We start from the raw sequence: 25873 nt of genomic DNA on the forward strand, positions 1-25873 counted from the left end.
GAGAACTTAAATGTATGCTAAGGTACTTAGGAACTCCTACATGGTTCCTTACTCTAAGCTGTGCTGAATATGCTTGGGATGATTTACTTGAATTTCTTCGAGAAGAAAATCCAAATATAGTCAATATTGAATATAAGACAACTGGAGAATTGTGCTCTTTGGATCCAGTTAATGTATGCAGATATTTCAATCATAGATTTGAAGCTATGATGTCTTTTATCACCAATAAAAAAATCCTCTTCTTGGAGAGGTTGTGGATTTCTTTTGGAAAAAGGAGTATCAAGCAAGAGGTGCTCCTCACATACATATGCTAATATGGATCAAAGATGCTCCCAAATTTGGAAGAGATTCGGATGATACTGTGTTGTCTTTTATTGAAGAATATGCTACAAGTGCTATACCCAAAAGCACAGAAGAAAAAAACTTAAGACAACAAGTCTTACGATTCCAAAGCTATCGTTGTGGAAAATACTGTCATCGAAAGTTTAAGTCAAAGGAAAAGTTTTATATCAAATGTCGTTTTGGTTTTCCAAATCCTGTAATATCCAAAGGAAGAGTAAACAGTTTTATGTCAGCTATGAGACATTCCATCAGAAGAAAGTCTCCAAAGAATAAATATAATTTGAGAAGTGCAGAGTCAAAATACATAAATGATTATAATCCAGTTATTCTGTCCATGAGGAATGCTAACATGGATTTTCAATATGTTGCAGACAATTCCATTGCTGTTGCTCGATATGTAACATCCTACATGACAAAATCAAAAAAGACGGAATTGACGGAAATGTGGGAAGAGATTTCCCACGAGAAGAGTCTAAGTAAGAAATTATACAGTTACAGTTTGAAGATGTTATGTCATTGAGAAATCGGAACGTATGATGCTCAGATCGCTTATCATCTGCAAGTCTATACTCCAAATCTAGAAGAATCATTTGGGTGAGTCTAGGTCTTGCTGCAACTCGAAATCGAGTACTTAAATCTGTACAAGAAATTGAATATTTAGCTGAAAAAGAGCCAGAAAGTACAGATATTGTGAAAACAAATATGTTGGATACATACTATCCAAATAGAAGTAATCAACATGAGAACATTTGTCTGTATGAAGTGCTGCAAAACTATACTTTTAAACTGAATATTACAGAAAAAATAAATCAGTAATGGAATATGTGCTGTGATTGGTTCTGAGGGATGTTTGGTGAAACAAAGAAAAGGACATTTGACTAATCTTCGAAAACTGAGTTGCGATACTCCTGACTAAAGGGAATTTTTACTATTTAGCTCTTTTGCAACTCTTCAAGCCGTGGCGTTAAGAATTGGAATTACTTGGAGATTTTCAGAGTTACGAACATTCGTTCAACCCTACTAAAGATACTATAGAATGTCCTGTTTTAACTAATTATGTGAAAATGTTGAACGACGAAATTGAGCAAGAAGCTACAATTGCAGCTGAGATTGCTAGAGGCAGTTCTCAAGACAGTCAAACTTCTGATCTGTTGAGTCAGGATCCACTAGGAGAACCCATTGTTCAAAATGAATCAGCAATTGCCATAGGTGAGGTGGAAACGGCAATGTATCAAGCTCAAGAAGATGTAACAAACTTAGGAAACTTGGAAGAACAACTAAATGTTGAGCAAAACCAAATATATGAACAAGTCAGAGAACAGATTGACCATGGATTACTTCATAAAAAGAAAGAGTGCTCATGCACGTCATTTTAACCTATTAAAATGTACATGATTGGACAAGCTGGAATAGGAAAAAGTTTTTTAATTAAAGTAATTACAACTTTTCTACAGAAAAGAACTGAGTCGCATTTGTCTTGTGTTGTCACTGCTCCAACTGGGTTGGCAGCTCACAATATTAAAGGAATTACTTTACATTGTTTACTAATGCTACCAGTAGAGCATGAAAACAAATTGGAATACCACAAGCTATCTGGAGAAGCTTGTTGTGAAGTTTCAAGAGTCTTAAAGAAAATGAAACTTCTCTCTATTGATGAGGTAAGCATGGTATCAAACTTAATGCTTTCCTTTGTGCATTTAAGAATGCAGCAAATTCTTAAAACAGAGTACGACATGTTAGTTGGAGGAAAACATCGTTTTTGGAGATCTACTACAGCGTACTCCTGTAAAAGGACAATCAGTATTTAAAACACTTAGCACATGAAGATACGAGAAATTGCTTGGGTAGCATTAGAATTGTTAACATTTGGTCATATTTTGAATATAAGGAACCTATTACAAATATGCGACAGGCAAGTGATGCTGATTATGGAACTATTCTACAAGATATAAGAATTGGAAAGGTGACTGAACATGGCAAACAAGCTTTACAGAGACGCTTACTTTCCAATTTATTTCCAAATGAAAATATTGTTCCTGAGAAAATATATATGAGAATTGCAGAAAACAAATCTGTAATCTGCTTAATACCAACACTGCATGAATGTTCGATATTTCATGAAGGAATTTTAAAGTTGGAAAATGAAGAAATTATAAAATTGGAAGCTATTGATAAAATAAAGCATGAAGGAATCTCTATTATTTTGACAGAAAAGTTGAAGACAAAATTGGATTCTTTAGAGAAATTGATATCTAAAACTGCTGGTTTAGAAATGATTCTATATGCATATATAAACTGTCGGGTAATTTTACGACGTAATTTGAATGTGGAAAAAGGTTTAGTATATGGAGCAATGGGTAAAGTTGTTGATTTCGTTAATTATCCAAATAGAGATGGTATTGAATTTTTGAAAATCAAATTTTATCAAATTGAAGAAGTACAACATTTTAGTCGTTGTTCAGCTCGGTTTTTGCTTGTAAAAGATTTATATGTTCGCAGAAAACAGTTTCCTGTTTCTTTGGCATATGCAGTGACCATTTATAAATCCCAAGGTTTAAGTGCAGATAGTGCTTTGGTGAATATTGGAAGTACCGTGTTTAAAGAAGGTATGGCATATGTTGCTTTGTCTCGGGTCAGAACTTTATCTGGATTGCACTTGATTGATTTTGATGAGAGAAAGATTAGTGCAGATGCAAATTGTGTGAAAGAGTATAATAGGTTAAGAAGAGAATATGCTCCCAATTTAGGTCAATATCCAGTATTTGAAAAGCGTGTGGTAGGTCGAAAAAGAAGATATGAGAATATCTGTAGTGAAGGTATAGAGAAAGGAAAAAAAACAAGATAAAGTTGTGATTGCAAGAAAAAAAGACACTGTTTAAGAGATTGTTGGTTATGAATTTGGAAATAGCTCTGGTGTCAACTGCTATACTAATGTAGTTGTTAATGTTGTTTATTTCTTGAAAGTTTGCAACAGCAAATTGTTGAAAATCGGGAAAAAAGATTTTGTTTGTTGTTGTATTCTGTTTATGAGAAATGTAGTAGTGATAAAAGTGAAATACAAAGTGTTTCTGATATTCGAAATCCATTGTACATTTGTTCTGGTTGTGCTCAATTTACACAGAATATTCAGCATGATTGGCAAGTATTTTTAATATATATGCTTGTTGTATTGGAAAATGAAGGTATAGATATTGAAAATCTTTTTGGCCTTTCTTATAAATGGGAACATTATTGTGAAAATTGTTTGTTTACATGTAGCACTAACATAGACACTGAAAGATTCATTTATTTGACTTTACCAGACTGTAAATCAGTTTCTTTTAACAACCTAGTTAGAGGAGCAACTCAAAACATGGAGTATAGCCAATGTAAGTCAGAAATGTCATCAAGATTATTTATACAAAGCTATGGACAGTATATATTTTAAGGATGCAACATTGTACAGCTGATGGAAGAAAATTGGAAACTTTAATTAAAAATGTTGTAGCTACTCAAGTATCAATATCAGAAAGAACGTTTGTAGCTGTAGCAATTATTTTTCATGATGGTCCTTCTACAACAACTGGACATTACACTGCCTATTTAAAATGTGAGAAAGGCTGGATACATTGCAATGATAGTCAATTGGTTTTTACACAATGTTTGCCTAAAGAATTAACAAATTGGTACCTAATATTCCTAAAGCCAAAGTTTTAGGAACAACATTTGGCCTTTCAGGATTACTATTGGACAACTTCCAAACAAAGGATTTGAAGCATATTATTTGGCCTTGAGGAAAAGTATCTAAAACAATTAAGGACTTTTTGTTGTATATTTTGTCAGCATTTATTTCTAAAGATCATTATTTACAGTGTACAAAAATTAATAATTATGTTTTATTCTTTTATCATTGTTTGAGTTGTTTCATATTTATGTAAGAAATTGCTCTTAGAAAAAAACATTTAACATATGTTTTATTTCTATTTTATAGATTGTTATTGAGAATGTTGAATGTTTTTTTAAAGATAATCTTATTGATTGTTTTTTTTTGCCCACTGTTATGTGATGAGTACAATTTAAACCACTGTTTCTAGTGAAATTCAATATATTCTAAGAACAGCAAAAAAGGCAAATGAAATGTTTTGCAAATTATTTTGTGTTGTAAAATATATATTGTAACGGTTTTTTTTCTTGTCTTCCACAGATGCTTATTTTATAATATACTAGCAGCCCGCCCCAGCGTTGCCTGGGGCAGAAGGGGGCTGGGGGCTGCATTTTTAGGCCGGGGCCAGAAGGTGGCTGGGGGCAGCATGTTGTCGAGCAGTGCACCCGCCGACTCCCTCCCGCACCCCCCCCGCCTCCAGCCTCCTGCCTCCCGCCTCCCCTACCTCCAGCCTCCCAACCCCCGCCTCCAGCCTCCCGCCCCCCCCACCTCCAGCCTCCTGACCCCCCGCCTCCAGCCTCCCGACCCCCCAATTCCAGCCTCCCGAGTACCGCCCGACTCCCTCCCGCCCCCGACTATTTACTTCCCTCCATGACACCGCCGCTCCTCCATGACGCCGCAGCTCCTCCATGACGCCGTAGCTCCTCCATGATGCCGCCGCCGCTCCTCCTTCGTCATGACGCACGCCGCGTCCCAGCCAGCACTAGGTCCCGGCCGGCGCTACTTTCAGGGGACTACTTTGTTTTGTAAATTAATTTTTTTGTTTTGCTTTTTTTTTATATATATCCTATGTCCATCTACACACCCTGACATTTTCAAAGATGTATCGGGTGTGTAGATTGGCGCTGTGGTTCCTGAGATTACCTTGCCAAAAGGTGCAAGTTCTCTCTTTATAATAGTAGTATGGATAGTTTTTTTTATTATTTATTATTTTTAAGGTAAGTATGAGTAACTATACAAAATGGGCAATGTGTTGTCCTTGTACACAGCTGAAGAAACAAGAGTTGGACAGAGTACATATCTGTGCAAAGATGGTTTGTTTATTTTAAAGATATATCATAAAGTTGAAATGCATATCAAGTGTCCCTGGGGACCCACTATCTTAGAAAAGATGTTAAAAAAGTGCCAGAGAGTTTTATTACAGAGATGTGTAAAATGGGACATGGCTTGAGAACAGCTCTCTCCAACACACCTGTATGGTATTAAATATGAAGATATGCTTGGCTAGTAGAGATCAGGGACTTTCAGGATTAAAAGAGATCAAATTGGTCAACATAAAATACTTCACAGAGTGTGTTTTCAAATCCTTTTTCATGTTTAGAAGGACACAAAAAGTTCCTGTGTGTAGCTTTTCTTCTCTCTGTAAATATGTCCTCATCATTCATAATACTTTGTGTTGAAGGGGCGTTCTATAGAAGTTGCTGTGAGTATTTTTGACTTATTTAATTATTACTAGTTTCTAATAATGTTTAAAGGTGAGTACTGGATAGGTTTTTAAGGATTGTTGTGTTGTTTTGTATTATGTACTAATAAAACTGAGAAAGTGAAGTATTTATGTTTTTGTGCAAGGACCTAGAACATAACGGATTTGTAATGGATGAAGAGGCGAATATTACCGAACACATATTGAAAATGACCAACAGTTTAATTGAAGTACAAAATCTACCTATAACAGGCAGCAAGACTGAATCAGAGGACATCAATACTGCAGTTTTTACTTGTGATTTTGAAAATGAAAGCAATGAAGCTGATTTTTTTGAGTAACTTACTATGGGGTAACCCAGTATCCCTCAGAACCTGGGCAAAGCTTTTTCAATATAAAATGGGTAAAAGTGAGTAATTCAAACTTAAGGAATTCACAGAATGATTGCAGGTTACAATGCTAATTACTCTATATAGGCTTCATGCAAATCCAAGAGAGAAACAAAACCAAATGTTGGGGTAAAAATAAACTATTTTATGAATTTAAGTTGCATTCATAAGTGCCCCATTTCAATACCTACTTTACAAATTTTGTATTATCACATAACGGCGCATCAAAGCAAGGTGATATTGTGAAGTTGGGTGCAGTGATCAATCGTGCAGTTGTGATCAGTGACTTATATACAAGTGAGAGAACGAGGGAAGGGGGTAGGATGCTTGGCCAAAAAAATGTTCAATTGAAGTAATTCCTTTGAGTCACAATGTTTGGCAGGTTCTCTGGAATACTCTCTGTTGGTCCAAGGGTTTGTCGACGTTTCGACCCTAGTACAGCCCCATTCACGGGTCAGAGCGGATCTTCATCAGGACGGGGAGGTGCTGGAGGGGTGATGTCGCCTGTAGGGTTAATTAAAAGGCATCAGGTCTGGATTTGCATTATCTCTAGGTAACAGGAATTAGCGGTTGGTGATTCAGAACTTACCTCTGGGGACCCAAAGGGGTCGCACCCAGACTTGACTTGTGCTGAATAGTGTGCAAATTGCTCGAATTTCCAACGGGGACCGGATTCCTGAAATATATGTATGTACAAGGGCATATCAATAATAGCCCATTAGAAATGCTAGTAGAGCCCAGTGCCCAAATTAGGCTTCATTTTCCCTAGTGCAAGGGTAGATAGCTCATACAATTCCTTCCAGAGCGTCTCCTATATGAGATAAAGGGAGGAAATGGGGGATCAAATTAGTGCAGTCCATCCCATCTGGTTACACATAAAATGTTACCCATTTCATTTGTTTTTTCTTTAACCTCCAGCAGTTGGTCTCTTGGTTGGTACCATGCTCGTTTTTTGGCTCGCTTCAGAAGTCCTGTTGGGTAACCCCGGGCTTTCAATTGTGTCATCAAATTGTCAGCTTCTTTGAAGAAGTCTTTCCTCTTGGAGAAGTTTCTTCTTATCCTCAGGTATTGCCCGTATGGTAAGTTATCTCTCAGGTTTCTGGGGTGATGAGATCCATACATCGGTAGCGTGTTACATTCCATGGGTTTGCGATAGAGATAGCAATATAATTGGCCATCATCAGTCTTGAAGGTGAGGTCTAGTAAATCAATAGCCTCCCTTCTGTGGTTCATAGTGAATTGAATGTCTTCACTCCTGTTATTCAGCCAAGTAAAAAACTCTAAAAGGTCATTCAGTGCTGATTTTTTGGAAGCACTGAATGACGTAGAGTTACTGGAAGCTATAAAATCTGAAATGGCAAACCAGCAGTATGATCTGGAAGAAGTACCAGATGAACTTCTTTTAGAAGCTGTGTTAAAATATGAGATGTCTGAAGAATAATTGTATTGTTTAATAATAATAAAGCATTCTCCACTATGTACTAATCCATTAACTGTAGTAAAACTGAAGCACTTATAGATTCGCTCAGACACTCTCTTTACAGTATTCTATTGATTTAGTCAGTACCCAGTACTTATGCTGCAAAGTAGGCCTTAGGACACAGACTGCTTCAAACACTTATACAGTATGCTTGCAGTCTTGTATCTACCTGCTCACTTGTCTTTCACATCTTCAATTCCGCAGTCTGTATCCTTACACTTTTATCAAGCACTCTGTCACTGCTATTGCCTCACTTGTGAGGGAGGCCCAAGTACCTGCGACAGGCCCAAAACATTTTTTGATAAGCAATGTTGATGTTGCCTCAAAATATTTTGGGACTTTGCCTGTCGCGGGGGATCCACACAAAGCCATACCTCCTTGGAAGCCCCTGGGTGTCTACTTTTCAGAAATGTGTCGGTTTGGTGGGTTTCCCTAGATGGCCGTCGAGCACAGGGCCAAAAACCCAAGTGACACCCCTTGCAAAAGCAGGTGGTTTTTACATAGGCAATTTTGAAGGCACCTCACTACGTTTTGGGCCCTTGCCTGACGCTGGTACTTGGGCCTTCCACAAAGTGAGGCACCATTTTTATTGGGAGACTTGGGGGAACGCTGGGTGGTAGGAAATTTGTGTGAGCCCGGTGATGCCACACTTTCCCACACAAAAATGTGTGAAAAAACTGTTAGTTTTTTTCAGCTAAAATTGAGGTTTCCAAGGGATTCTGAGGAATAGAACGTTGGGGGATCCACACAAGCCATCCCTCGTTGTAAGCCCCCGGGTGTCTACTTTTCAGAATTGTGTGGGTTTGGTGGGTTTCCCTAGATGGCCGTCGAGCACGGGGCCAAAAACCCAGGTGACCCCCCCCTTGCAAAAGCAGGTGGTTTTGACATAGGCAATTTTGAAATCGCCTCACTACGTTTTGGGCCCTTGCCTGTCGCGGGTACTTGGACGTCCCACACAAGTGAGGCACCATTTTTATCGGGAGACTTGGGAGAACACTGGGTGGTAGGAAATTTGTGTGAGCCCGGTGATGCCAAACTTTCCCACACAGAAAATGTGTGAAAAACAGCTTTTTTCAGCTAAAACTGAGGTTTGCAAGGGATTCTGGGTAATGGAACTTTGGAGGATCTGCGCAAGCCACACCTCCTTGGAAGCCCCCGGGTATCTACTTTCCAAAAATGTGTGGGTTTGGCAGGTTTCCCTAGGTGCCGGCAGAGCTAAGGTTCACAAACTGCAGCTAGGCACTTTGCAAGATTAGGGTAATTTTTCACTGTGAAATTGAGGTATGACCACATTGCGTTTTGCACCGTTTCCTGTCACAGGAACTAGGCCGACCCACACAAGTGAGGTACCATTTTTCTTGGAAGACTTTGGGGAACGCAGGGTGGGTGGAAATTTGTGGATCCACGCAGATTCCAGAACTTTCCACCACAGAAATGTGGGAAAAATTTGTTTTTTGGTCAATTTTTTAGATTTGCAAGGGTTTCTGGGTAACAGAACCTGGTGGAAGGCAGACAAGTGACCCCATCGTGGATTTCCCTTGGTGTCTAGTTTTTAAAAATGTATAGGTTTTCTAGGTTTCCCTAGGTGCCGGCAGAGCTAAGGTTCAAAACCTACAGCTAGGCACTTTGCAAAACAAGGGTCATTTTTCACTGCAAAATTGAGGAGCGACCACGTTGCGTTTTGCGCCGTTTTCTGTTGCAGGCAGTAGGTCGACCCACACAAGTGAGGTACCATTTGTCTCGAAAGACTTTGAGAAACGGGAGGTGGAAGGAAATTTGTGGATCCCCGCAGATTCCAGTACTTTCCATCACAGAAATGTAGGAAAAATATGTTTTTTTTTACAGTTGTTTAGGTTTGCAAGGGATTCTGGGTAACAGAACCTAGTGGGAACGAGTCAAGTCACCCCATCCTGGTTTTACCAGGGTGTCTACTTTTAAAAAATGTATAGGTTTGCTAGGTTTCCGTAGGTGCCGGCAGAGCTAGGGTACAAAAACTACAGCTAAGCACTCTGCCAAAAAAGGATCATTTTTCACTGCAAGATCGAGGTGTGATCACGTTGAGTTTTGTGCCGTTTCCTGTCGCGGGCACTAGGCCGACACACACAAGTGAGGTACAGTTTTTCTCATAAGACTTTGGGGAATGCAGGGTGGGTAGAAATGTGTGGATCCGTGCAGATTCCAAAACTTTCCACCACAGAAATGTGGGGAAAATGTGGCGTTTTTTTACCTTTTTTTGGTTTGCAAGGGATTCTGAGTATGGTGGCAGGCAGTCAAATCACCCCATCCTGGTTTTCCCTGGGTGTCTAGTTTAAAAAATGTATGGGTTTGCTAGGTTTCCCTAGGTGCCAGCAGAGCTATGGTTAAAAAACGACAGCTACACACTTCGCAAAAAAAGGGTACATTTTCATTGTGAAAATGCGGTGTGTTCACGTTGGGTTTTGAGCCCTTTCCGGTCGTGGACACTATGCCTACCCACACAAGTGAGGTACCATTTCTATCGGGAGACTTAGGGAAATTCAGATTTGTAAAGCAACTGTTATTACTATTGAGTTTTCATGCATTTCTGCCTTTCAAATGAAAGACATTGTGTAAAAAATAAGTCGTTTTGAAAAATGACCAATAATTCTCATGCTAGTATGAGTATTCTCAATTTTGAAAATGTGCAAATATGTACTATTTCTAAACTCTATAATTTGTACCCATTTCAGAAATACATAGGTGTCTTTCATACCAATTTTTCCATGCATACCCAGAATAATTGTTCTATACCGGAACATAATAAAATACCATTGCAAGTTGCTGCTCAGTTTTTGGCTCTTGGTTCGTCTGGTTCTTGCTGAACCTACAGTTTCTATATACCCCCACAACCAGGAAGGTCCAGCAGATGTAACAGTTTATTGCTTTCAGAGAGCTGTCGTAATTACAAGAAGTTACAGGGGAAAACGTTGACACAAAAGGCTGGTTTTTTCAACATATTTTCAATTTTTCCAATATTTAACTGTTAGTTTCCATAAAGAAACCTTGATAGATCTACACAAATGACCCCTTTGTGAATTCAGAAAATTGATTACGTTTTTAAAATGTATAGCTTTCCAGGATCTATTATTGCTTTCAAACTCATTTTTACCATTCACTAGAAGGAGGTTGAAAGCACTAAAAATAGCAAAAATAGGCTATGTCCCAGAAAAATGCCAAAACTGTGTGAAAAATGTTGGTTCTCTGACAAAAGACTGTCATTTCCTAAAAGCTGGGAAAATGGTGATTTCAGACCCACAAACCCTTTTTTGATAACTTTTGCAGGGAAAAACACAGAGGCTTTCATTTGCAGCCGGTTTTTCCCATTTGTCTGAGAAAAACTAATATTTTACTGTATTTTGCTTAATTTCTGGGACCCCTCCAAGGGAATCCAGAAACCTTGGGTACCTTTAGAATCTTCATGATGTTGGAAGAAAAGGACGCAAAATTGGTTTGGATACCTTATGTGGTCAAAAGTTACAGGGGCCTAAGCGCGCACTACCCCAAAAAGCCAAAAAAAGGCTTAGCACAGGAGGGGAAAAGGCCTACCAGTGAAGGGGTTAAACTTGCTCCTTGTACCTGAACATTTACGCAGCTATGAAACATGCCCATAACTTGGTCAGGGAGTCAGTTTCACTAATTGTGACCACCAATGTATTTTTTTTCAAGTTCTTTATAGTTTAACATTCTAGGGTTTTGAAAAATATACATATTTATTTGGATTTTTTAATGAAATGTCATATAACATTAAACACGCTCTTTCTCCGGCATGCACAAACTAACACCAAACTGCGAACAGTGGGTCCAAGCTGTCATGGAACTTAAATGGCCGGGGGGGGGAGGGTTAGCCAATTGTATGCTCACTTTGCTGTAAAGATTTTAACTAATCAAACTTACTTACACTGGACAGGTATTGCAGTGATGAGGTGGAATCAAAACACAGGAGAATAAAGGGGAAATTAATGTTGGTCCAAATGCGTAATGCCCAAAAAGGACAGCAGGCAATGATGGGACCTGTCACATACAGTCAGGAAAATGCCCCAGGAGATGTACAAGTACAACTAATTGCAGGGGCAATGAGCCAGGGAAGAGGGAAAGGTATTCCTATAGATCTGAAGACAGGGATAGATGTCCCGACCCTGAAGAAGACCTCTGCCTATCATTTTTGTCATAAGATCAGCTTTGGAAGCTCTAGCGTTGCTTAATCCTTTGATGCAGGAGGGAAACAGAACCAGTTAGTGCAAGTGCCTCAGCCTTCAAGAATTTCACAGGGCACTCAAACATATCATCAGATGCCCTTAATGGAAGCTCAAGATGGAATTGATTTGGACCCTTCCTTATGACGGTGCCTGAGGTGGGAGGAAGACTGTACTCTTGGAGCAGCCTTAGAGGTAGACCAGAGTGGACCATACGCAAAAACAGACGTGGATGGTCATCCCATTACATTCTTGTTTGATTCTGGCGCTTCCCATTCTACTGTGAGATCTGCAGTATCCCCAAACCTGCCCCTCTCAGGAAAAATGATCCAACTTGTAGAAAATAATGTCAAACCCTTTGACAGAAGAGGTGCTGTTTATAATCGAAACCTATCAGGATCCCCATCAGCTCGTGGTGTGTGATTTGTGTCCAGTGTGTTTACTAGGGCATGACTTGTTGTACAAATTGAATTGTACTATCTATTGCCAACCAAAGGGAATCGAATTGCAGACTAATGATGAGGACATTGCTTTCAAATTGGGTAACCAGAACCTAGGTACTGCCATGTTTCCTTTACTGACAGTGAAAGAAATGCCACTGGACCTTAGAGACACTGTCTCTCCAGTGGTGTGGGACTTCTCAGAAGAGGAGATCAAACTGATTCAAAGAGTCAAGCCAGTCCACATACAGGTCATGCCAAATGCAGAGTTTCAGAGAACTCTCTAGTACAATCTGACCCCAGAAACAGTGGCAGGGATTATACCTGTATGAGATGAATCCATGATTGTGCAGGGCATCCTAAAGAAGATTATGGGAAGTCCATGTAGTTCTCCTCTTATGGGGCAGCAGAGATAAGTGGGAAATATCGTATTGTTCAGGACACTAGGAAGATCAATAGCGTACTGAGCCCATGTTGTCCCATGGTACCGAATCCATCTGTAATCTTATTTCAGATTCTTTGCAAAGCTGAATGATTCACGGTGATTGACCTCTGCCAAACATTTTTTTTCATTCCATTGCATGAGGAGAGGCAATTTTATTTGCTTTCCATCTGGAGAATCATATATTAACGTGGAGTTGTGTCTCTCAAGGTTATACTGAAAGTCCGACCATATTCAACCAGGTCTTGAAAAAACCTTGATAGTCTTAGTCTGCTCTGGAACTCTGTGTTGCTCCAGTACATTGACGACCTTCTCATTGCATCAGAAACGCGAGATGCTTGCAGGGATGATACTATTGCCTTACTGAACCATCTGGCTGAAAATGGGCATAAGGTGTGTCTGAGTAAGCTTCAGTCCTGTCTGAATGAAGTAGAGTACTAGGCCATCGAATCAAAAAGGGCAAAAGAAAGGTGTCATCAAAGAGAGTGGTTAGTAATCATGAAAATGAATCTGCCTGGTATGCAAAAAGAGGTCAGAAGGTTCTAGGGAATGGTTGGTTACTATTGACGTTGGATTCCCAATTTTTCTCTGATGGCAAAGCCTTTGCAGATGCTGAATTGCAAGAATGTGTGTGATCCCGTATTGTGGGATATTGATTGTCTGCTTGCCTTCCTGGAGTTGAGAGAGTGTCTGTGTTGCGCTCAAGCTTTAAGAATGCCTGAATACAGCAAAGTATTTTTGCTATTCTGCCACAAATGAGAGGGATGTGCTCTATCTGTACTCACCTAGACACATGGTCGTACCCATAGACCAGTGCCCCATTTCTCAGATACTCTAGATCCTGTTGCTTCGGCATTGCCAGGATGTCTTACATCCATTGTCGCAACAGATGTCAGTATTGAACGATGTGAGAGCATTATGATAAGTCATCCTCTTACAGTATATGTACCACACTCAGTTGAGCTTTTGATGACGAGAACCAAAACACAGCATTTGACCAATAATTGGCTCACAAGGTATGATCATGTGCTTCTGGCAGATGAAAACACTACTCTGAAGCAGTGCTCTGTGTTAAACCCTGCTACCTTGTTACCTATTCCAAGTGCAGATGGAGAAGAATGTGAAACCCATGACTGTCTGAATGTTGCTGAGCTTTGTACGAAACCAAGACCTGACATTGTCGATGAGCCATTGTCTGATCCCAATCAAGTCTTTTTTGTTGATGGTTCATGCTTAAGAGACAATGAAGGTAATTTGAGAGCAGCGTTCTCTGTCTGTACCATCTCTGGAGTTGTGGAATCTGCTTTGTTACAGGTAGTACACTCCGCACTAGTGGCTGAAATCATTGCTTTGACCTGTGCATGCCTAGTTTCTGAACAAAACAGAGTCAGAATCTATATCGAAAGCCAGTATGGTTTCAGTGTAGTTCATTACTTTAGACTGCTATGGTCACAGCAAAGGTCCCTAACGTCATCTGGGTCCCAGATACGAAATGGGGAGTATGAGACAACTTCTGGAAGCCTTACAATTGCGAATAGAAGTGGCTGTCCTTAAATGCGCAGCCCATGGAAGGGGAAATTACTTTGTAACCAACGGAAATAGGTACGCTGATGAAGTTGCACACTACTGTGCTCTCCATGCGTGTGTTTTCAATTTGGAATATACTGGCTAGAGTACAGAGAAGACTGAACTCAACATGACGCTAGCACCACCTGACACATTGGATGAAGTGAGGCATTTGCAAATGGAAGTCGGAACGATGGGTGAGATAGGATTCAAGTTAGGATAGGGTGGAAGATAGGAAATGGGATCCCTTCTTGAGTGTGCCTTTTCAAGACACTTTGGTCCTTATTAAAACCCTGCTTATTCACAGGTAGGAATTACGAGTTTGAAGGTATTTAATGCCTTCATTGAAAACCATAGTGTATTTATCGTATCATGCAGATTTTGGTGTTTTAAACACCAAAATCCTCATGTTATTTCCCACAAACTCATAATTTGTGTTATTTATCGCACCCAAAAGTAACTCGTCTCGTTGTATCATTATTTTTCAGGTGCGTTTACTGACACCTCAACTGTAGGAAGCTAGAACCCATCCTTCTCAATAGCCTTGTCAGTGGTTCTTGTTGTGCAGCATGAGAGGTAAAAACTACTTTCACAATGTCTAAATCACGAAGTATCCAAACTGCTGTAAGAACTCAGGTCAGCAACTAAACTCAAGTTATTCTGTTTATTGCAAACTCTGAAACCAGTCTAAGCATAATTGTATAAAAGTAAATAGGATGAAACTAAATCTCCAGTATCGGTTCACCCTACATAACAAAAATAAATTAAAAAGTTCTAATTTCACCATATAGGTTATCAGGAGACAAAAAATGCGCATTGTGCCACATCAAAACTCAATTCAGAAATCCCTACTAATCCCTAACTGTCCCTACATTATCCTAAAAAGAAACTCTAAGTTTAACGCAAGGTTTCAGGAAAGATAGAAAAGGGTGTCAGCCTTCAGAACTTTCCAAAGAAGAAACTTCAACCGGGGTCATGTTGCATACATTCACAAACCAGCAGCCAGGAAAACCATGGTGCATGACCTGGTTACATCGCGTCTCGATTATGGGAACGTACTGCACCTGGGAGCGAATGTTAAATGCATTCAGAGACTCCAACGTATCCAGAATGCAGAGGCACGTCTGGCCTTGATGCTTCCACAGAGAGCCTCCTCTAAGAGGGCTTTAGCCTCTCTTCACTGGCTGCGATCAGGGAGAGAGTTCTGTTTAAAGGCTCTATGCTCTATGGGGCAGGTGAGTATCCCTACAATCAGGAGAGCAAGGATGGGCGGTCGCACCTACAGCTATCTGGCAGTGCAGCAGTGGAACAAACTCCCTCAGTGCCTCCGCTTGGATGTCTCTGAGACTATTTTCCGCAAAGAGCTGAAAACTCACCTCTTCCATCTGATAAGACTCCCTTTGCTTATGGCCAGTTTTGTAAGTTCCCCCCTGGAGACGCTTGTTTTAGTTTGCACCGCAGCGCGGGACACACTAGTCTAGTGTAACCATGCGCTTTACAAATGTGACTATTATTAATAATATTATTAAACCCAAAGAAGAGCTCTGTACCTCCAGGTATCCTAATCAGAAGTGTCAGCTGTCCCTAACTATGTTATAACTTAAGCAATTGCCAAATTAGGGCACCTCCCACAGCTCTACTAGTATTGTTCCATCATTACAGCATCCTCCACCTTCCTTCCGCCGCCTCCATGGTCACATGCTGAAATATTTCATGTGTCCTTGATACCGTCTACTGCTCCCACAAGAACTCGACCCCCATTTGTTATGGCATTTATTCTTCCCAGGCCCTTCTTCCTACTAGGAACAACAGTTTCTCTCAACTAGTGAAGCCTTGTCCCCCTACAGTATGAATACAAGATACATGCAACATTCCAGAGCGCAAGGAAAATACGAAATCAAGCGTTAGCTGAGAAAAAAATAATTTCAGGCCGATAGGTAAGCTAATTTACCAACACACAGGTTATATTATGTGCCTGTTCTACAAAGAAATAAGCCATACTTTTGAAACATACCTTAACAGTAATAAATGGTAAATCGTAATATTTTAGTGTCATGACTGTAACATTAAATAACATTTCCAAACTCTTTTTGTTTGTTATCCTTGACTAAGTATTAATGCACAATCCCGCCAGTTACACTTCTAAGTTCACATCTGATTTGCATTAATTCACGAGGATACTTCAATATCTTGTATTACTCTTTCTTCTTCCCATACATTAGTCATACAGAATATATATGAGTGCAGACTACCTGTGATTATAATGCACTCCTACTGTGAACTCAAAAAGGGATCCAAACTACTCTCCTCCCCTCTTAATCAGGTCCTTGGGCCTGATTCCGAGAGGGCCCCTGACCCATGCCATAATTACACTGAAGTGTTTGGAATTTAACAGATGCAATAAGTATCCCCTCCCAATTTTTGAGAGTGTAGGATATGTATATTGGTGTTTCGTGAACAAAAATCTGCATGCCCTTTTAAATTCCAGCAGTTTGCAAAATTTAATTTAAGGCTGCAAACTTCGTCTACATTGTAATTACAGGGTGCGATAAACATTTCACCTTTTATAATTCTGATCCTTGCACAGGGTCACGAAACAATGGGCCACCAGTAATCAGGCCCTTAAAAAGACTTTAAAAGCTGTAATTAAAGACGCAGCTTCTTGTTACAACGCTGCGCTACACAAAACACTTGACTAAATAATAAATGGGTCTATGCAACACACTCAAGTACTCTGTTCCTAAATGTATTGCACTGTGCTGTTTACCTTTCCTTCTCTAACACTGAATCTAAACTATTCTGCTAATCGCTCCATACCTCATAGGGTGATTCGGAGAGATTAAACAACCAATTTGTGTACAATTTCCCTGTTAGTAAGTGCGACATATGTGTTTTCTTGTACTAATTTAATTATGACAATTTAGTAAATACTCAAGTACGTCTCGTCTCACTTACGATATTTAGATCGTATGTTTTGCAGCATTATAATATTTGTTCTTTATCTATCGTTCATTGTATTTACTATACAGGAGCACATTATTACTCGACACAAGCGAAATATAGTCACTACTACAACTTGCTTTCATGTTAAGTTTCTAGCGCCGAGCAGGACACTTTGGTTTAAATATGTACTAATAAACATATACGACATCCCTGGCAAAGTTTTGGAGCTAAATTGCATCGTCTATAGTTTCTCATATTATTAGAGCATGTAACATTGCCTGTTGCTGGGCGCATCCTATTACCTCATGAGGAAGTGACAATGAAACATCTGTTTTCTGAACAGTGTTTCTTCTATTAAATTCATAGTTTTACTTGGTCGGCAGATTAATTGTATTATATTGGCTGATAATTGGATATTCACGTTGCTTTCCCAAGTATTACTAAGTAAGTTTTATTTTTTTTAACTGAGGAACATTTTGTCATAATTTCACATTTCAAATTTATTATGGGAATCTTTGCCTCGGAATATTACTCTTCTAGAGTTTTAAAACTAAAAGTGATTATGTCCACTCGTATTTCTTCTTTTGTCTTTATATATAGTATTTATGTTTTTTCAAATGTCATATCAAATCAAATCAAATAAGCTTTATTCGATTTATCAATAAATCATAAAAGCATACAAATACAATTTATAGAGACAATTTAAGAACAGTTTTCATATGAAGAAAGTTACAAAAATAGATAAAACATTTCTCCAAAAGTTAAAATGTACAGCAGTCATATGGATGAAGGGCCTCGTTTTACACTAATCAGTAAATATTAACATGTGTTAGTTAACTCATTTTGGGCCCGATTCACAGAATGAACTTACTACTTTTGGCATTCACAGAATGCACTTACTACTTTTGGTATTCACAGAATGAACTTACTCATTTCGGTATTCACAGAAGTTAGGACTACTAACTTTAGGACTCCTAAATGCCTTCTGTGAATACCGAAAGCCTTAAAATTAGGATTTTTCTCAATTTAGTAGTAGTAAAGTTAGGACTACTAACTTTAGGACGCCTAAATCCCTTCTGTGAATACCGAAAGTCTTAAAATTAGGATTTTTCTCAATTTAGTAGTAGTAAAGTTAGGACTACTAACTTTAGGATGCCTAAATGACTTCTGTGAATGCTGAAAGGCTTAAAATTAGGATTTTTCTAAATTTAGTAGTAGTAAAGTTAGGACTACTAACTTTAGGATGCCTAACTTTACTACTACTAAATTGAGAAAAATCCTTATTTTAAGACTTTTGGTTTCACAGAAGGCATTTAGGCGTCCTAAAGTTAGTAGTCCTAACTTTACTACTACTAAATTGAGAAAAATCCTAATTTTAAGACTTTCGGTATTCACAGAAGGCATTTAGGAGTCCTAAAGTTAGTAGTCCTAACTTCTGTGAATACCGAAATGAGTAAGTTCATTCTGTGAATACCAAAAGTAGTAAGTGCATTCTGTGAATGCCAAAAGTAGTAAGTTCATTCTGTGAATCGGGCCCTGAGTTTCTAAATTTCATCACTGACATTAAGAAGCGAGAAACAGCAAAGATGACATCCACATCTTCTAAAAGCAATAATTTTAAATATGCAGGTTTACATGTTCTTATCCCCCAGCGTTTAAGTAAGGGTAGGAGAAATAATTTCCTCGGGCTGGTATATAGATTACAAAAGAACATGATGTGAATGTTACTTTGTGTTGAATGGTCGACGTATGGACATATTAATTTCAATGAGGCCCAGTCATTCTGTTTCGGCAAAGTGACCAAGCGGTAGAAAATCCCTAGGCGCAGCCTAGTTAAGAGCATGCGAGGATAGGGTGCTTTTTCAATCCCAAGATAAAATTGTAGGCCTTCAGTAGGGGTAATTTGCTGATAGCTCAGGGTTGTGCCTTTAAGTTTCTCAGTGTCCCATCTAGCACTCTCTAAGTGTATAGATAATAGTTTTTAAGGGCCGGTCTAGTCAAGGTTTGTAGGGTCTCTGGTTCATCGTAAAATTCAGAGTGTCCAATGTTAGAAAACATCGTTTGTACGTATCGCAGCCACTTGACTTTTGCTGCACCGTCCAAAGCCATGCAGTCTTTTATGAGGTTTCTATTCCATTTGCACTCCTCTGTGGTCCAGATCTTATGCCAGAGCAAACAGGGTGATATTTTTATGATGTCGCTAAGGTATTTAACGCCGGTCTCAATGTGAGTCATAAAAGTCGACGTGGTTTTGGACACACCTAGTAAGTAACAAATGAAAATGTTCTCGCAAGTTTGTAATGAGGACACATTCTCTAAACCCCAGAGACCTGCGCCATATGTGGCCGTAGCTATACACTTTGCCCGGTAGATCTGTAACATTTCTTGAGTGGGTTTACCGCCAATTTTGGCTGCAAAGGTTCTTAAAGCACCTATGGCACGGGTAAAGGCGAGTTTCCTAGCTGACACTGCGTGTTTCCACCTTCCCACCTGTCGAACACAATGCCCAAATAGCAAAAAGTGTCTGTAATGGCAATCTTTTGCTGGTCTAAATATATTGAGCATGATGGTCTATTGTTCATTTGGGAACAGGGCATGGAGAAAGTTTTGGAAGTGTTCACCTTTAAGTTTCTTTTACCCATGTAGGATGAAAATTCATTTACTGCTCTCTGCAAACCTACTTTTGTCCTAGACATGATTGCCGCGTCATCGGCATATAAAAGAATGGGTACAGGCCTACCATTAACAGCCGGATAATCGCATGACAGAGTTATTAATCTCTCAGCGATAGAGTTTATGTAAAATGTGAAGAGCAAGGGCGCAAGTATGCAGCCTTGCCTCACCCCTCTGTTTATGGCGAATTTTTGTGAACATTGCCCCTGGGTCCCAAATTCTACTCTGGCCCCTGCTTCTCTATATAGTTCTTTAATAAATGTGAGGATAGTTGAGTCCACCCCGATGTCTTCCAGCGCATGGTCCACGCAATCGAATGCGGAGCTAAGGTCGACAAAGGTAACAAATAGGTCCCCTTTTTTGGCCTGCGTGTATTTAGAGACTAATAGGGACAAGTTTAGACATTGCTCCAATGTCCCTAGTCCCTTTCGGAACCCATATTGGAACTCCGAGATAACCTTCTTCTCTTCTTCCCAATGTTGTATCCTCTTAAGGACAATCCTGCCAGCAACTTTCATGAGTCCGTCCAATAGCGATATTGGACGGTAGCAAGCCGGGTCGTCCCTATTCCCTTTTTTAAATATGGGGACTACGATTGCGTCCGACCATGTGGTAATGAAGCCGCATTTGTTTCCCATATTTAATACATTGGTTAACAAGGGAACCCAAAAGTCTGGTTCTGATTTATATAGATCCACTGGGGTGTGGTCAGGGCCGGGGGCTTTACCTAGAGGACTTTCTCTAAGGGCATCTTCCACTTCTAATGTGGTAAATGCCAGTTCAATAGGGTAAGGAGGTGCTGGAGAGACAGTTAGGTGGTTATCCTGAATTATGCTATCTGTGGGTGAAGTCACCTTGCAGGGTTTCGGGGCATTACCCTGTGTGTTGTTGGAGTAAAGATTACCATAATGTTCTACCCAGAGCTCAGCCGTTATGGCCACTTCTACAGAATTATCTCTATCTTTTGAGTTATAAACAGATCTTATGACTTTCCAGAAGGCATTGCTGTCCTTATTCCTGGCGGCTTCCCCCAAAGCTTCCCAGGCCTCCTGCTTCAATTTCGCCCTCCGCTGTTTAATTGCCAGCTTATAATCGTGTCTCGCTTGGCGAATTTGAACCCTATCTTTTGGGTCGGCAGACAAAGCTTTCTTTAAGATTTTCAGTGTAGATGTGCATCTAGAGTCAAACCACCCACGAGTATGCCTCCCATTGTCTTTGCAGTTCCTAGTCAGTGCATTTTTTATATGGCGCTGAATGTTAGAAAAAGCAACCATGATGCTCTTTGGATCAGTATCTTCCTCTAAGCAAGCAAGTATATCCGTGGAGCAAGAGGATAGGAAGTTTTGAAAGAAGGATGTTGGGTTCATTTTCTCCCATTTAATTACATACCCATTGGTCTTAGTTAGGGTAACCTCAAATGGATATAGAGCCCTACTAGGTTCCTTTACTTTATCCTCCATGAGATTTACCCCGAAGGTGACGGGATAATGATCGCTCATGGGGTCATCCCCAGTTTCCCAGTAGGTTATAAAGTCAGGATAGGTGGGTGATATCAAGGCAAAATCGATTGTGGATTTACAACCTCTTCCATTGTACGTTGGGGCAAAGGGAACCGGGGGGGAGCATGCCTGGTTGATAAAAGTGAGGTCAAAGGTAAATATAACATTGTTAAGAAGGGACCCCATGTTGGTGTGGGAGAAGTGCAGAGGACCGTCCTCCCCGAGATCCGACAGGCCGCACAAACCTAGCTCGGAAGACGGACAGACGGAACAATTGAAATCACCCACCCACAACATTATGTGATCCCCCGAGCCTTGATCTCTCAGTTTGTGAATGTAATGGATCATAATGTTCAAATTTGATTCCATTTCACTAATTGGCAAATTATTATAAAAATTCACAAGAATCACATTTTTGCGAAGTGCCCCATTTAAGTAGTATGATTTGGAAGTACTGATTGGATTGGAAGTCGCAAACTTTTACATCCCCTACGTTCGAGATATATATACACAAGCCCCCCTTGTTGCGACCCTGGGGTGATGGCACAGCTGGGGAATGGAAGGTTTGGTAACCCAACATGTGCGCTTCCTCTATAAGCCAGGTTTCTTGTAGGCATAGGATGCCATACTTCTGCACAATCTCTAGCCAAGGTTTGTGGGTGATCTTGCTAGCGAGGCCTGCTACATTCCAAGAAAGGAGAGAGTGCATTGGGTTTCTAATTTCCTGTGGATGATGCCCTGCATTCCCCATTGTGCCTATCCGAACTTGCGGGTGTGCAAGGTCTGCCTGTAGTTTGACCTGTGCGGTAAGAGCGTGCTGTTCAGGTGTGTTTAAGACTATCCCAATGTGGCTTGGAACTTGGGGTATGGGCATTAATTTTTCACTCGGGACAGTCTCCATTAGGGGATTTAGGGCATTGGTAAGGATTGGAGCAACACTAATTCCCAGTCAATCCACCTGATCCAGGCACTCAAACCTGTTCATAGTGGGCGCTCCTTCCCACCAGTTATTTATGGGTTGCCAGCCATCCCCATGTCCTTTCCATCTACGATTGTGGGCTATTGACCAAGCCCCAGGTGGCTCAACAGTCTGTTTTGGAGGATAGAAAAAAGTGAGGGGTCTGGTGACAATAGATTGGTCAGTATCCTGTGAGTCCCATATAGTGATGTGTTGGGCTGTGTGGGGGTCTGCAAATGAAACCACTATGCAGTCTCCAGGGATGAATTTATGGGTACGACCCACCCATGGCACTCTCCTAACCATTAGAACCCTAGTCCTAACAGTATTGGGAAGCTGTCTATTGATGTTGAGCCAGTGAATCACCTTATTCTTTAGGGACCACTGGGTCTCCATAGAATGCGGGTCAAGTGGTGGTACACCAGCCAGTATGACGACATAGGGCCCGGCGTCGGGAGGGAGATCAATGTAGCCCCCACGAAAGTTCTGGCGACCATGGTACTGGTTGGTTATGCGCGCAGTAGGGGGGATATTAGTCTTATTGGGCTTGTGGGCAGCCTTAGGGATACGGTTGGGTAAGGTATGGTTCTCGGGGCCTTTTGCCACTGGTATTGGGAGTTTTGATATTAGGGGAAAGGGAACGTTTTGCTTAGATCGGGGTTTGGGTATTGGGGTCGGTTTTGGTGGGGGTAGGGGCAAGACCGGGGGCAGCATTTCAGGGGCAAGGGGACTAACGTTAGTTTCTGGAGCCGGGTGAATACCATTGTCATCATCCTGAGGAGTACCCTCAGCGATGTGAGGATAAGTTGCTTCCAGTTGTATTAGGCTAAGGGTGGCCAGGGAGACTAAGGTCTTATCCATCTCGAGAAGATTGTTCTCGATACGTGAAAGTCTGAGTTCCAAAGGTGACAGTAATTGTTTTAATGTAACCCAGACTGTCTTAAGAAAATCTTCGTCATCTCCCCCCTTGTCTCTATCCCTCCCTGGCTCACTTTGCCCTCCCTCTTTGGATTTCTCACCGTATGTAGGGAGAGGCCCTTGAATAGGGTCAAGGACCACATTAAGATTACTGTGTTCCCTGTCCCCCCTGTTAGGTGGTTATCCATGTTTGGCGGTTGTATGGTCTCCCCCGTGGTGGGTAGTGTTCGCCTATTGTTAAAGAACTGCAACCTTGCAATTTTTGCTTTTTTGCGGGCATAAGCAGATCTTGCATTGTTCTTCTTTTTTAGAGTTGGGCCATCTTTGTTTTTATTTTTTTCTACAGGGGGAGAAAGGTCAGGGGGGTCCGGACTGACCGGCAAGATAATGGCAGTTCCAGGTCCAGTGGGCGCGATTCCCTCGAAAGTTTTAGGGGGCACAATGGTTAAGGTGGGTATAGACTCTAATGGAAGGGAAAGAGGTGGGGAAGCATGGTGAACATCGGCATGGATTATCAGTGGGGGAGGGCAAGAAGCATGCTGTGGAGATGCAGCAGACGCGATTTTTCCTAGGGAAGATTTTTTAGAATTGGCAAAGGTCTGAGAAAGCCTACGTGCCGCGTCAAGCTCAAGTGACACCCTCTTCTGCATTTTAGTAATTTCAGCATCAATTGCTAAATTAGTCTTCACAAGGAAATCATCCAGTGTCCCGCTGGGCTTACTCAGCCCCATTGCAGTTTTACTGCGACTGCCCCGTGTACTCATGATATATTTGAATTGCAGTACCCACAATGTACTTACTGGAGGAGAAGGGACAAGTCAGATAACAAGAACCAAGGGGGGTGGGCCAGGCCAGTCCTCTATGTCCTCGAACGGCCTCAAACGGCCCGCTATTTGCCCGGTCTTAGCCCCGGACGCTCCCGCGCGCTCCCGCGCAGCGTAGGGCTCCTGTATTGTAGGCCTGAGGCAAATGGGCCGAGGTGTTGGAGGTGGGGCGGGGCGGTCAGGGAGAGCGGGGCCAGGTGACTCGGCCACTGACACCGGGACTCCCGGGAAGGTGAGTCCCGGTTCGCGCTCGCAGCCCTGCAGCCTCACACAAACCCCACAGGAACAGCTGGGGCAGGAAAATCAGGAGCAACAGGCAAGTGGAATCCGAAGCGGGACCCGCGGAGCTGGTACCGCAAGGCGTGAGGTCAAGAGCCTTGTAAGTTGCAGCAGCGCCGGTTCCAGGTTCAGCAAAAGAGTGTCCCACGAAGGAAAAAATCCTTGCCCCTTTTCAGGTGTTGGAGGTGGGGTGGGGCGGTCAGGGAGAGCGGGGCCAGGTGACTCGGCCACTGACACCGGGACTCCTGGGAAGGCGAGTCCCGGTTCGCGCTCGCAGCCCTGCAGCCTCACACAAACCCCACAGGAACAGCTGGGGCAGGAAAATCAGGAGCAACAGGCAAGTGGAATCCGAAGCGGGACCCGCGGAGCGGTTACCGCGAGGCGTGAGGTCAAGAGCCTTGTAAGTTGCAGCAGCGCCGGTTCCAGGTTCAGCAAAAGAGTGTCCCACGAAGGAAAAAATCCTTGCCCCTTTTCAGGTGTTGGAGGTGGGGCGGGGCGATCAGGGAGAGCGGGGCCAGGTGACTCGGCCACTGACACCGGGACTCCTGGGAAGGCGAGTCCCGGTTCGCGCTCGCAGCCCTGCAGCCTCACACAAACCCCACAGGAACAGCTGGGGCAGGAAAATCAGGAGCAACAGGCAAGTGGAATCCGAAGCGGGACCCGCGGAGCGGGTACCGCGAGGCGTGAGGTCAAGAGCCTTGTAAGTTGCAGCAGCGCCGGTTCCAGGTTCAGCAAAAGAGTGTCCCACGAAGGAAAAAATCCTTGCCCCTTTTCAGGTGTTGGAGGTGGGGCGGGGCGGTCAGGGAGAGCGGGGCCAGGTGACTCGGCCACTGACACCGGGACTCCTGGGAAGGCGAGTCCCGGTTCGCGCTCGCAGCCCTGCAGCCTCACACAAACCCCACAGGAACAGCTGGGGCAGGAAAATCAGGAGCAACAGGCAAGTGGAATCCGAAGCAGGACCCGCGGAGCGGGTACCGCGAGGCGTGAGGTCAAGAGCCTTGTAAGTTGCAGCAGCGCCGGTTCCAGGTTCAGCAAAAGAGTGTGGGAATTGACTATTAACAATGACTATGGGAATTTATAGTGATTTTCTTCAGCAGTCTCCAATATTACAGAAGTTCAAGGGCCTAAGGAGCAAAGCAGACATTGATTCAAAATACATTTATTTTTTTGATAGACTTGGTTTGTGAAAGAAAAATGTGTGAAAAATAAAAAGGATCTCCAATTATCTCTCAAAACATTTAAATAGGTACTTATATTATAACTACGTTGAGTTGTTTAGTCAACCCCATAAATGGCCTCGGGCATTATTAGTTGATTCCTCTTCCACGTCTCAGTCCACACCTAAAGGGTGCACCTGAAATAAGTTCCTTGTTTCATCTTTTTATATATATATATCCTCATTTTCCTAAGGGAGATGGCAAGGGATACATCCTCCTATCAACCATCCTGATTTTCCTGTATCATTCAAGATTGGTAGCTAGTTGAGGAATCATTTATCTTGACCTTGAGGTGGGCAAAGGCATGTTGATTCTATTTTGTAGTTTCCCTTTTCTCTTCTTGGTTT

Source organism: Lissotriton vulgaris, chromosome 4_1 (assembly GCF_964263255.1).
Source record: "Lissotriton vulgaris chromosome 4_1, aLisVul1.2, whole genome shotgun sequence".
Classification (NCBI taxonomy): domain Eukaryota; kingdom Metazoa; phylum Chordata; class Amphibia; order Caudata; family Salamandridae; genus Lissotriton; species Lissotriton vulgaris.